Source organism: Apodemus sylvaticus, chromosome 2, assembly GCF_947179515.1.
Source record: "Apodemus sylvaticus chromosome 2, mApoSyl1.1, whole genome shotgun sequence".
In the NCBI taxonomy this organism is placed as follows: Eukaryota; Metazoa; Chordata; class Mammalia; order Rodentia; family Muridae; genus Apodemus; species Apodemus sylvaticus.
Genome location: NC_067473.1, coordinates 172,943,172 through 172,954,003, shown reverse-complemented (window position 1 = coordinate 172,954,003; position 10,832 = coordinate 172,943,172).

The following is a 10,832-nucleotide window of genomic DNA, read 5'->3' as shown; positions in this document are numbered from 1 at the left end:
TAGGCGGCAGTAGGATGAGTCCCCTGAAGCAGAAGGGCACCCAGCAAGCTCCAGGTGTTGGGGCACCTGCTGACAGCACAGCATGTAATCCTGGGTCTTCAGTTAAACTCTCACCCCGATGGATAACAGGCACGGCAGGAGGAAGTCTTCCAATTAAGGACTTTGCACTCTGATCTTCATGTGATAACCATTTGGACCTTGCTCCACAGTTGGCTTTTGTGAAGCCAGCCAGGGACCCAATCACACCTTCCTCCCTGACCGATTCCCCCACTTAATCTCAGATTTGGGGGGCAGGGATTGCTACAGAGTTGTCTAATCCCGCAGCCTTGGTCACCTCGCTCAAGACTTGGGTCCTGGGTGCCTACATTTAACCCCTGCTCTCCTGACCAGCAATGTGACTTTGGGAAAGTGTCCTCTCTCCTTCTGCCGCCTTGTGCATGTAAGGGGAATGGTAGCCACCTGGCACACACAGGTGGCAAGAAATACATGTGTCAACCAGGTTTGGTGGATCGTGCCTGCAATCTCAACATTTGAGAAGCTGAGGCAGGAGGATTCCTGTTAGTCCAAGGTCATCTTGGGCTACATGATGAGTTCCAAGCCAGTGTGGGCTACTGAGTGAGACGAGAGAGAGAGAGAGAGAGAGAGAGAGAGAGAGAGAGAGAGAGAGAGAGTTTGTAGGTAGTTGAAGGGGTAACATAAGTTCTAAGAGAGTTTGAGGCTAGCCTGGGAAACATAAGATGATAGATGGATAGATGATATAGATAGATAGATAGATAGATAGATAGATAGATAGATAGATAGATAATAGGTAGATGATATAGAGGATAGGTGAAGAGATGATAGAGATAGATAGATAGACAGACAGACAGACAGATAGACAGATAGATAGAGATAGAGAGACAGATAATAGATGATTGATAGATAGATAGATAGATAGATAGATAGATAGATAAATAAAGAGTAATAGCTAACATAGAACCTATAAGACTGTGTGCAGTAGTCATTCAATAGTAGTTGCAATGATATTTCCCTAAGGACATTGTTAAGTAAGAGAAGAGACCTCTCAGAGAAGATAGAGAGTCACTATAGCTGACAAACCCCAGCAACTGGGGGAGGGGGGGGGCGGCTGTTCTCTTCCAATCCAGTGCATGCCTCGTAATTTTAGTCATTTATCAGAACAATATTTGCTATACAACTACCTTCCCTGGGCCCTGCTAAAACTGGGTCAGAGTGGACTGGGCCCCACCCTCTAGGAATCTAAATTCCATAGAAAGACAGAAAGGGATGAGAGGCTCAAAGTCCAACAGAATGCTGGGACGTTATGTGGTAAAGACTTTTAAGTGGATTTCAGTGGTGCATGGTCACGGGCCTGTATTTCTCCAAATCCTATAGAAAAGAGGGTATTTTTAAGCAGATGATTGAGGGACACACACATGCTGATTTGATTATTCCTCACAAGTCCTAACAATGGGATTCTATCCCTGGATAAGTAAAGCTATCCAGAGTTTTCATTGCAAACCGGGTGAAGTGACAAAGATCACATCAGTTTCTCATGGTTTCCCTTAACTCCCACCTCTGCCATCTCAGCCTGTCTCAGAGGAAAAAGGCCTGTCTCCTGCTCCCAGCAGTAGGCTGGGGCCCCTGAGAGCTATAAGGCTGCCACAGCCCTCAGGGAGGGAGAGGAGACCTTTGAGGGCAGAGCTGACAGAGAGCTGGCCCTAACTTCATGCCTTCCTCCAGTTTGAAGCTCTCTCTTCCCAGTAGCAGAGAGTAAAGAAGAGCTAGGGTCCAGAAGTCAAGGTCTCAGACGCTGAGGAGAATGTGGGCTGGTTGCATTTTTTAAAAGAGAAACCTGGGGCTGGTGGATGGAGGGAGGGGCCTTGAGAGCAGAAGGGAAGAGGGAGTTCGGGTTTTTCTTCTTCTGCCTGGCAGTGGAGGGGACCCAGAAGTCTGCCTTAGGCAAGTAGCCTGTGAGTGGCCTTTGAAACCCCACTGCCCTGTTCACTTGGAGATGTTTAGGTATGAAGAGAAATGTTAAATGTGTTGAACGTTTACAGGAGAGAAGTCGTGCATGTTTGCACACCCACCTACACACACACACACACACACACACACATACACAAGGAGCCATAGAGATCAATATAAAGGCAAATATTTATGTCTATACATTTTACACATACATGCCACTTGGGAACATCTCATAGGTAGAACTCGAGAATCTCTGAGCTGGGTTTTATTAAGAATTTTCAGATCTGAGGAAGAATCCAATCCATTTTGGCTGAGGTACCAGGTTATTGCCCTTTTGGTGTATTTAAAACATTCTGATTGGGGCCCAGCATTGCGGAACACTCTGGAGGCAGAGGCAGGTGGATCTCCTGCTCTGAGAATGTGTGGCTCCATGGATAGAGAGATTGTCTGTGTGACAGCATATGTGAAGACCTGGGCTTGATTCCCAACACCAACAAAACAGCACAGTGATGCATAGCTATAATCCTAGAAGTTGGGAGGCAGAGGCAGGAGGATCAGAAAGACATAGCAAATTGGAAGCCACCTTGGGATACAAAAGACCCTGACTCAAAAAAAAAAAAATATAAAACACAGCATCTGATTCTTCCCACGGCCATATGTGCAGAGAATAAAACTGCACACAGGGCTGGGGGTGGAGGGTTCTCTCTCTCTCTCTCTCTCTCTCTCTCTCTCTCTCTCTCTGTCACACACACACACACACACACACACACACACACACACACACATACACACACACACATCTACAGAGTTCTTTCAAGCAATTTGGAATTATCTACTTTCCTCTGCTCCGTTGCTGTTCCTCTCCCTTGGAAGGTGGATTACGCATGCCTCCGCAGATGCCAAGAGCCAGGCACAACTTCACTGGACCTCAGTAAAGACCTGTTTTCTTAGGAAAGCATGGGTTCTCTTGCCCAGTGAAACAGTGATGTTGCCACTGGGACACACCCCCTCTTTCAGCATCAGTACGAATCTCCCACTGGCACCACACCCTTTAGGGCAGATTTTCAAGTCTGTGCTGGTGTGTACACTTTTAACGAATGTTTGAATAGGGAGCTTCTGGTGTCTGACATAGAGATCAGTTAGTTACTCAGGTCTGGACACCCCCACAACCCCTCCCACACACAACACACACACAACACACACACACACACACACAACACACACACACACCACACACAACACACACACACACACACACCACAACCCACAGAAAAGAGCCACAAATGACTTGGGTTTGACTGTGTGAATTCATCCAATATGAACCTTAATCTCAGCCACACGGCCCCCCTAAAGGTGGTATGTTCATTGTTAATATTAGCAAATGCTGTTTAAACCAAAATAGGTTGCAACAAGTATATGTATAATTACACAGCTTTCCCCAAAGTTGCAATGTTTGCTCCTTGCTCTGCCTCTTTGAAACTTGAGACTTCAGCAACAGTTCCCCCTGGCTCCCTCTTGCTCTCTGCCTTTCTCATTTTGTTTCTGCCGAGCTCTTCTTTCTTTTCCCCTCAGGAGCTTTTCCTCCTACTCTTCCTGTTTGCTCTCTTAGGTTCCCCACGCCATTCCATGCCACCCCCTCCCCCCATAAATGTAATTTTAACACAGTCTCATAAAATGAGAAGTCTCCAAGAGTCCCCTCATCTCATGTCTCTCTAATAAGTTGTGCTGAAACTATTTTGGAAAAATAATGTGGACGAAATTCCAAGCAGGCTCCAAGTACTTGGACCTGAGGCCTCCAGCTTTGCAGAGGGGGCCAGCTCGAGCCGGCTCGCTGAGGAGGAGAGTCTTGGTGTTTCAGAACACAGGAGGCTGGGTGGACAAAGACTACACAGAAGAAAAGTCCAAGCTGGTGACACAGGGCATTTGGCAGATTGATACCAACCAGAATGGAGAAATTCTCCAGGCAATGGGGACGCATAAAGAATATAGACTGCCAAATGCCTCAAGGAAAACAGCCTTAGAGTGCATCCCCTGGGGGTATGGTTTTATAATCAGAAAAGAACAGCAAATGCACAAATAAGATTTGAAATAAAATATAAAAGCAAAATAAAAAATGAAAAGATTCACTCTCTTTCCAGCTCATGTCAACTGCACCATTGGAAGGTGTAGACTTCCAAGAAAGACTAACGGGGTCTTGAATAAGCAGGGTTCTTTTGTACTTTGCCTCTCCTATCATGAAAGCATCCTTCCTGCTGCTCCATGGACGATTTCAGGTAATGCACTGAATACTCCTAACTGATAATGTAGAGACTGCCTCTGGGGTTTATGCAATGGTCAGCCCACGAATTGCGCAGACACAGCTTGCCAGCGGTGAGTCAAATAGCACATTCTACCAACAAGCATCTTGCACCCAAGCAAATGAATCTCAAATGAACATATTTCTTTCTAAAACTTAGAAAATGATCAGAGACCCCTTTTAGCTTAGATCCCACCACTGTGGGGAAAGCAGATGGTATGTGTTTTTAAAGTCATCTAAAGGGAATTATTGTGGACAAGCGGTCCAGCCTAGAGACCGTAAAGGTTATCACTGCACTAAGGTTCATACTAGAAGTGTTTTCCAGGCTAACCAACACTTGGAAAGGCAGGATGTTTTGCATAGTGAAAGCAAACTCCAAAGAGAGTCAAGCCCGTTGGGCAGTGGGATATTCATTCTGGCTGAGTGACAGGTTAATTGGTCCAGTTTTAAAACTAGGATAGGAAAATGGCCACGATGTCTGTGCATCAACACGTGTACTCACACACAAACAAATATTAAACCGTTTCTTAATTTGACGCATGTGAGTGTTTTGCCTGCATGTATGTGTGTGCACAGTGTGCTCACCTGGTACTTGTAAAAGTCAAAAGAAGATGTTGAATCCTCTAAAAGCAAAGTTATTGATGGCCTTTGGTGCTGGATACCAAGCCTGTGTTCTCTGCAAGAGCAACAAGAGCTCTTAACACAGGGTCATCTCTCCAGCCCCTAAAGACAAAGTTTAAAAACTGTTCCATCTGATGGCTTGGGTTTCCAACAATTTAAAAAAAAAAATGTCAAAACATCCTCTGCCATCTCATGATGTAATTTTGTGTACTGATATTCTCATGTATTAATGATTATATAATCAAAATACCCGCCATCTATTAGATTTTGAAACTGTCCTTTGTTCTGCAATATTATCAAATACTCCGCCAAGATTTAATCCTTTAAGCACATATATCTCACGAGTATGTCAATTTGCTTTCATATTGAGTAAACAGTGAAGCTAAATGTATAACAGAGTCATTTTAAAATATATTTCCTTATGGTATATTATCAGTGAATGTTTGGTTTGTATACCTATTTTACATACCTCTAGGGCTACAGAGGCAGAAAAAATTGTCCGACTACAACCAAAAGTTTACAAGTGGAAAAGGTTTAAGAAGATCCATGCCATAGAACTCTGAGCATAGAAGTGTCTCACTACCCTGTAACACACCAGAGTTTATGAAAGCACATATCTCCCCTTTCAAGATGATTGAAACTGCTCTTGCAGAGGACACTGATTGCCCACACACACCTGTGACCTCTCATATATCTGTGCCCCCACACATACCTGTACTCACGATTCTTAACTCACCCATATTTTGTAATTAAGATGATTTCAAGAATGATAAAACTTAAAAAACAGCTGTGGCCAGTATAGGCCTGTTGCCTCTTTTTCCACAAGCTTTATTGGATACAGTGGTAGAAGCAAAATTTAATCCCCCAAGATTGAAAAGGAAATCTCAATGGGAATTTATTTGGTATCAAACAGGTTACTTTTAAACTGTTTCAAAAATTTGTAGATAAGACTAATAAAAACAGCTAGTAGAATTTTCCCAGGAATCCTCAAATTACAGGTTCCTATTGTTATTCGACCCTCATACAATGGGGTCCAGTTGCAGGCTACTGCCCTACAGGACAGGTGGGTACTGGGCCTGGCCTTGGGCAATAAACTCGATTAGAAAACAATTTACTTTTCTATTAGCTTCAGAGTGTCTGGCTTTATGTGGAGGTCCTTGATCCATTTGGATTTGAGCTTAGTACAAGGAGACAAGGATGGATCAATTCGCATTCTTCTGCATGCTGACTTCCAGTTGAACCAGCACCATTTGTTGAAAAGGCTATCTTTTTTCCATTGGATGTTTTCAGCCTCTTTGTCGAGGATCAAGAGGTGTGTGGGTTCATTTCTGGATGTTCAATCCTATTCCATTGATCCTCCTGCCTGTAACTGTACCAATACCATGCAGTTTTTAACACTATTGCTCTGTAGTATTGCTTGAGGTCAGGGATACTGATTCCCCCAGACTTTCTTTTGTTGCTGAGAATAGTTTTAGCTATCCTGGGTTTTTTGTTGTTCCAGATGAATTTGATAATTGCTCTTTCTAACTCTGTGAAGAATTGAGTTGGGATTTTGATGGGTATTGCATTGAATCTGTATATTGCTTTTGGCAAAATGGCCATTTTAACTATATTGATTCTACCGATCCATGAGCATGGGAGGTTTTCCCATTTTTTGAGGTCTTCTTCCATTTCCTTCTTCAGAGTCTTGAAGTTCTTGTCATACAGATCTTTCACATGTTTGGTAAGAGTCACCCCAAGATACTTTATACTGGGGAAGACCCTTGAGGACATTGGTACAGGGAGAAAGTTTATGAACAGAACACCAATAGCATATGCTCTAAGATCAAGAATTGACAAATGGGACCTCATAAAATTACAAAGTTTCTGTAAGGCAAAGGACACCATCAAGAAGACAAATCGGCAACCAACAAATTGGGAAAAGATCTTCACCAATCCTACATCAGACAGAGGGCTAATATCCAATATATATAAAGAACTCAAGAAGTTAGACTCCAGAAAACCAAACAACCCTATTAAAAAATGGGGCACAGAGTTAAACAAAGAATTCTCACCTCAAGAACTTCGGATGGCGGAGAAGCATCTTAAAAAATGCTCAACTTCATTAGTCATTAGGGAAATGCAAATCAAAACAACCCTGAGATTTCACCTTACACCTGTCAGAATGGCTAAGATTAAAAATTCAGGAGACAGTAGGTGTTGGAGAGGGTGTGGAGAAAGAGGAACACTCTTCCACTGCTGGTGGGGTTGCAAATTGGTACAACCACTCTGGAAATCAGTCTGGCGGTTCCTCCGAAAACTGGGCACCTCACTTCCAGAAGATCCTGCTATACCACTCCTGGGCATATACCCAGAGGATTCCCCACCATGTAATAAGGATACATGCTCTACTATGTTCATAGCAGCCCTATTTATAATTGCCAGATGCTGGAAAGAACCCAGGTATCCCTCAACAGAAGAGTGGATGCAAAAAATGTGGTTTATCTACACAATGGAGTACTATTCAGCCATTAGAAACAATGAATTCATGAAATTCTTAGGCAAATGGATGGAGCTAGAGAACATCATACTAAGTGAGGTAACCCAGACTCAAAAGGTGAATCATGGTATGCACTCACTAATAAGTGGTTATTAACCTAGAAAACTGGAATACCCAAAACATAATCCACACATCAAATGAGATACAAGAAGAAAGGAGGAGTGGCCCCTTGTTCTGGAAAGACTCAGTGAAGCAGTATTCGGCAAAACCAGAATGGGGAAGTGGGAAGGGGTGGGTGGGAGGACAGGGGAAGAGAAAGGGGCTTATGGGACTTTCGGGGAGTGGGGGGCTAGAAAAGGGGAAATCATTTGAAATGTAAATAAAAAATTATATCGAATAAAAAAAAGAAAATAATTTACATTTGAGTAAATGAAAAGCTCAGAGCTGCCTCAGTGGGGGCTTGTGAGGCACTGCTTTTGTCTTGCAAATCCCACCTAGGAAGTTTCAAAGCCAAAAAACAGCATTATTAATAGATTTATCCAGGTGTGGTTCAAAATACAGTTCAAACTTAAGATCTATGAAAGGTTAATAAGGCTATGGAGAACTTATGAAGGCATTAAAATCTGCCTACTCCATACAAAATTATTATGGATTCAGAAGGTTGTTTTTTGCTTTGCATCCTGATAATTATAAAACATTTATTGGCTAAGATATTGCTCTAAGCTTACCACAGGAGGACTTAAATCTCTGTACTCAAGGTGGATGCAAATTAACTGGCAAAAGACAAATAATTTTACAGATAGTAGAGAAGGCTACTGTAATCAGTTGTTTATGTTATGTATTCACAGCTATTCCTTGGCCAAGGGAGCATTAATGTAGAGTCACCCTTTTCAATTTCAAGTAAAGTTTTAACATCCTACTCTAAAACTGTAGGTGTGTTGACAAAGTATTGTTGGATAGAATCATGAAAGTATTTTGAAAAGAATGCCTTAAGAACCTGATGAAACCTTGTTTCAATCAGCTATCATTTTGGTCATGACAGAGTATTGATACTTGGCCTATTTCATGGCAAGCCTTTCAGGCAAAATTGATAATTGTTATGCAAAAGACAAGTTGTTAATTAGAGAATGGTTTATGTTTTATTAAAAAATAGTAATAGGAGTTGGTTAGCTAGAACTTCACATTTTGGTTCCTGCCTTGTGCTTTGCAATGTTTCCTTGAATACTAAACCGTGTGTTTTAGCCCTTTTTTCTGTAGTTTGAAAAGTCTCTAATGAACAGGAAAAAGACAAGAAGAAATTGAATTGTTCTAGCAGATTGTGTGTATTGACAAACTGCTGAGATTATGAAGATGGGGCTGTGGTTGTTAGAACTCCTGGAATTGTGCCTATGCTTCTAAATGATGAAGGAAGACTCCCTATTATCTTGTATCACCATAAGAGAGACTTTGGCATTACTACTGCCCCTGATTAAAGAATGGGCTGGGTCCATGGCACTAGGGCTTTTGGCTTGCGACATTGGGATTGTTCCTTCTAAATCTTATGTGAAAACAACAAAACCAGTCCAGAGCAGCAACTGAACAATACCTATATCTTTGGCATAGGATAATACATCTGCTCAAATTTGTCTCAGCCTGTATCGAGAACAGTTAGGTCTATGATGGGCAACTCCTTTGCAGTCCACACCAACCTAAGACAGGGGCTCTAGGACTGGCAGAGATTCCCAGAGACAGGTAATGGGAGTTGGACGGAAGGTGACCTAAGACAGACGCTATTCCTTTTTATAAAATAAAAAAGGGGACCTTTTGGGCATCTGTGAGCTTAGCTCAATGCTCCCAGATGAGTTGCTTGCACAGGTTTCCCGAGAGCAGAACATCCTGCGGCTTAACTTGATTCCTGTTTTCCTGCCTGGTGTGTTATGGATTTCCCATTGTTTTTTCCTATTGTTTTCCCTGGCCTCTAGTATATATTGCTGGACCCTCAGTAAAGCTTGGGCATTCTCTTTACTGAATGACCTGAGTCTGTGTTTTCTGTCAGTCCCCCAGGCCCACACCCGATACTTGGTACCATGGCAGCGTGGGTGCTGTCAATGTTTGATTGCCTATTCCCAGTGATGTGCTTCCTCCAGCAAGGCTGTACCGCTTCACTAAACAGCATCGCCATCTGGGAACCAAATGTTCAGATACCTGAGACTATGGGAGACATTCTTCAAACCACCATACTGTATTAATAATAGAATATTATATGGTAGAAAATGACTAAGGGAGAGTGTTATAAATAGTCTTACCATAAAACAACTTATTAAAATTTAAATTTGAATTTATTTTTAATACTTTTACACACATAAACAATGTGTTATGATCACAACTCCCAAATCCCTCCTTCTACTCCCCCCAGGAATCTTCAACACATTCCCTTGTGTGATTCATGTCCTATTCTTTTTGCTGGTGGTTAATAACCCACCGAATCTGATTAGTGTCTCCTGTTGGGATGTTGACTTTATCTTGTGAGGGTCACCATACCTATAGTGAGTTTGTGAGTAAAAGGGCCATGTTGTGACAAGAAGACAGCCTTTCCTAGCTCTCCTCCTCATTCTCTAACCACTGCAGAGTGGAGGATGGAGGTAGAGAAAGTACTAACCTGTGTGCATAATCGTAAGAATGTAGGAAACAGTGTGGTAACTCTTCCATTTATCAAGACAATAATATCAGGCTCCCCTCAAGAGCCTATGATCCCTTTAGGCATGAGGGGTTTTGTTGTTGTTGTTGTTGTTGTTGTTGTTGTTGTTGTTGTTGTTCTAGATTTACAGGGACAGGCATGAATTTCCTCCTATGCAGTAGGCCTGCTGGTTACCTCTCTAACAGTCACACCATTATTTCACCAGTAGGCACATCTCATCTGGCAAGTTGGTTTTGCTACATACTAGGTAACATCACTGATAGCTTCCCTGCCCCTCCAGAGGCCTGCATAACACCTGCTGGCCCTGTGATCAGTCACCAGGGAGGAAGATTTTTAGGCAGTTCCACCTTGATTTCTCTACATAGAGTTCAGCAGCAGTTGCTTGCCAGTGAGTTCTAGTAGTCAATCAAGAACGATAAGCTGTGCTGTGCTGGGGGTCTCTGGGACCTCCCTGACTAAGGACTCATAGGGAAAATTCCACACCTGACACTCATGAACCATTGATCCATGTCTTCTGAAGGAAGCAAGCACAGATATACAGGATACTTTCATTGAAGCTCCTTTAATTTTTTTTAATTATATATTTTTAATTAGCTTCCAACATAGTAATTTTCTGTAAAGGTTTTTTTTGTTTGTTTGTTTGTTTTTTACATCTTTGGTTTTGATAAACCTACTTCCAAACCTTCCTCTCCCCTGCAGTCTCAACTCATTCCTGCTTAAACCCCATGATTCTTCCCCTGGAGGTTCATATCACGTGTGCCTTACCATCCCCTTACCCCTTGAGTCCCCTT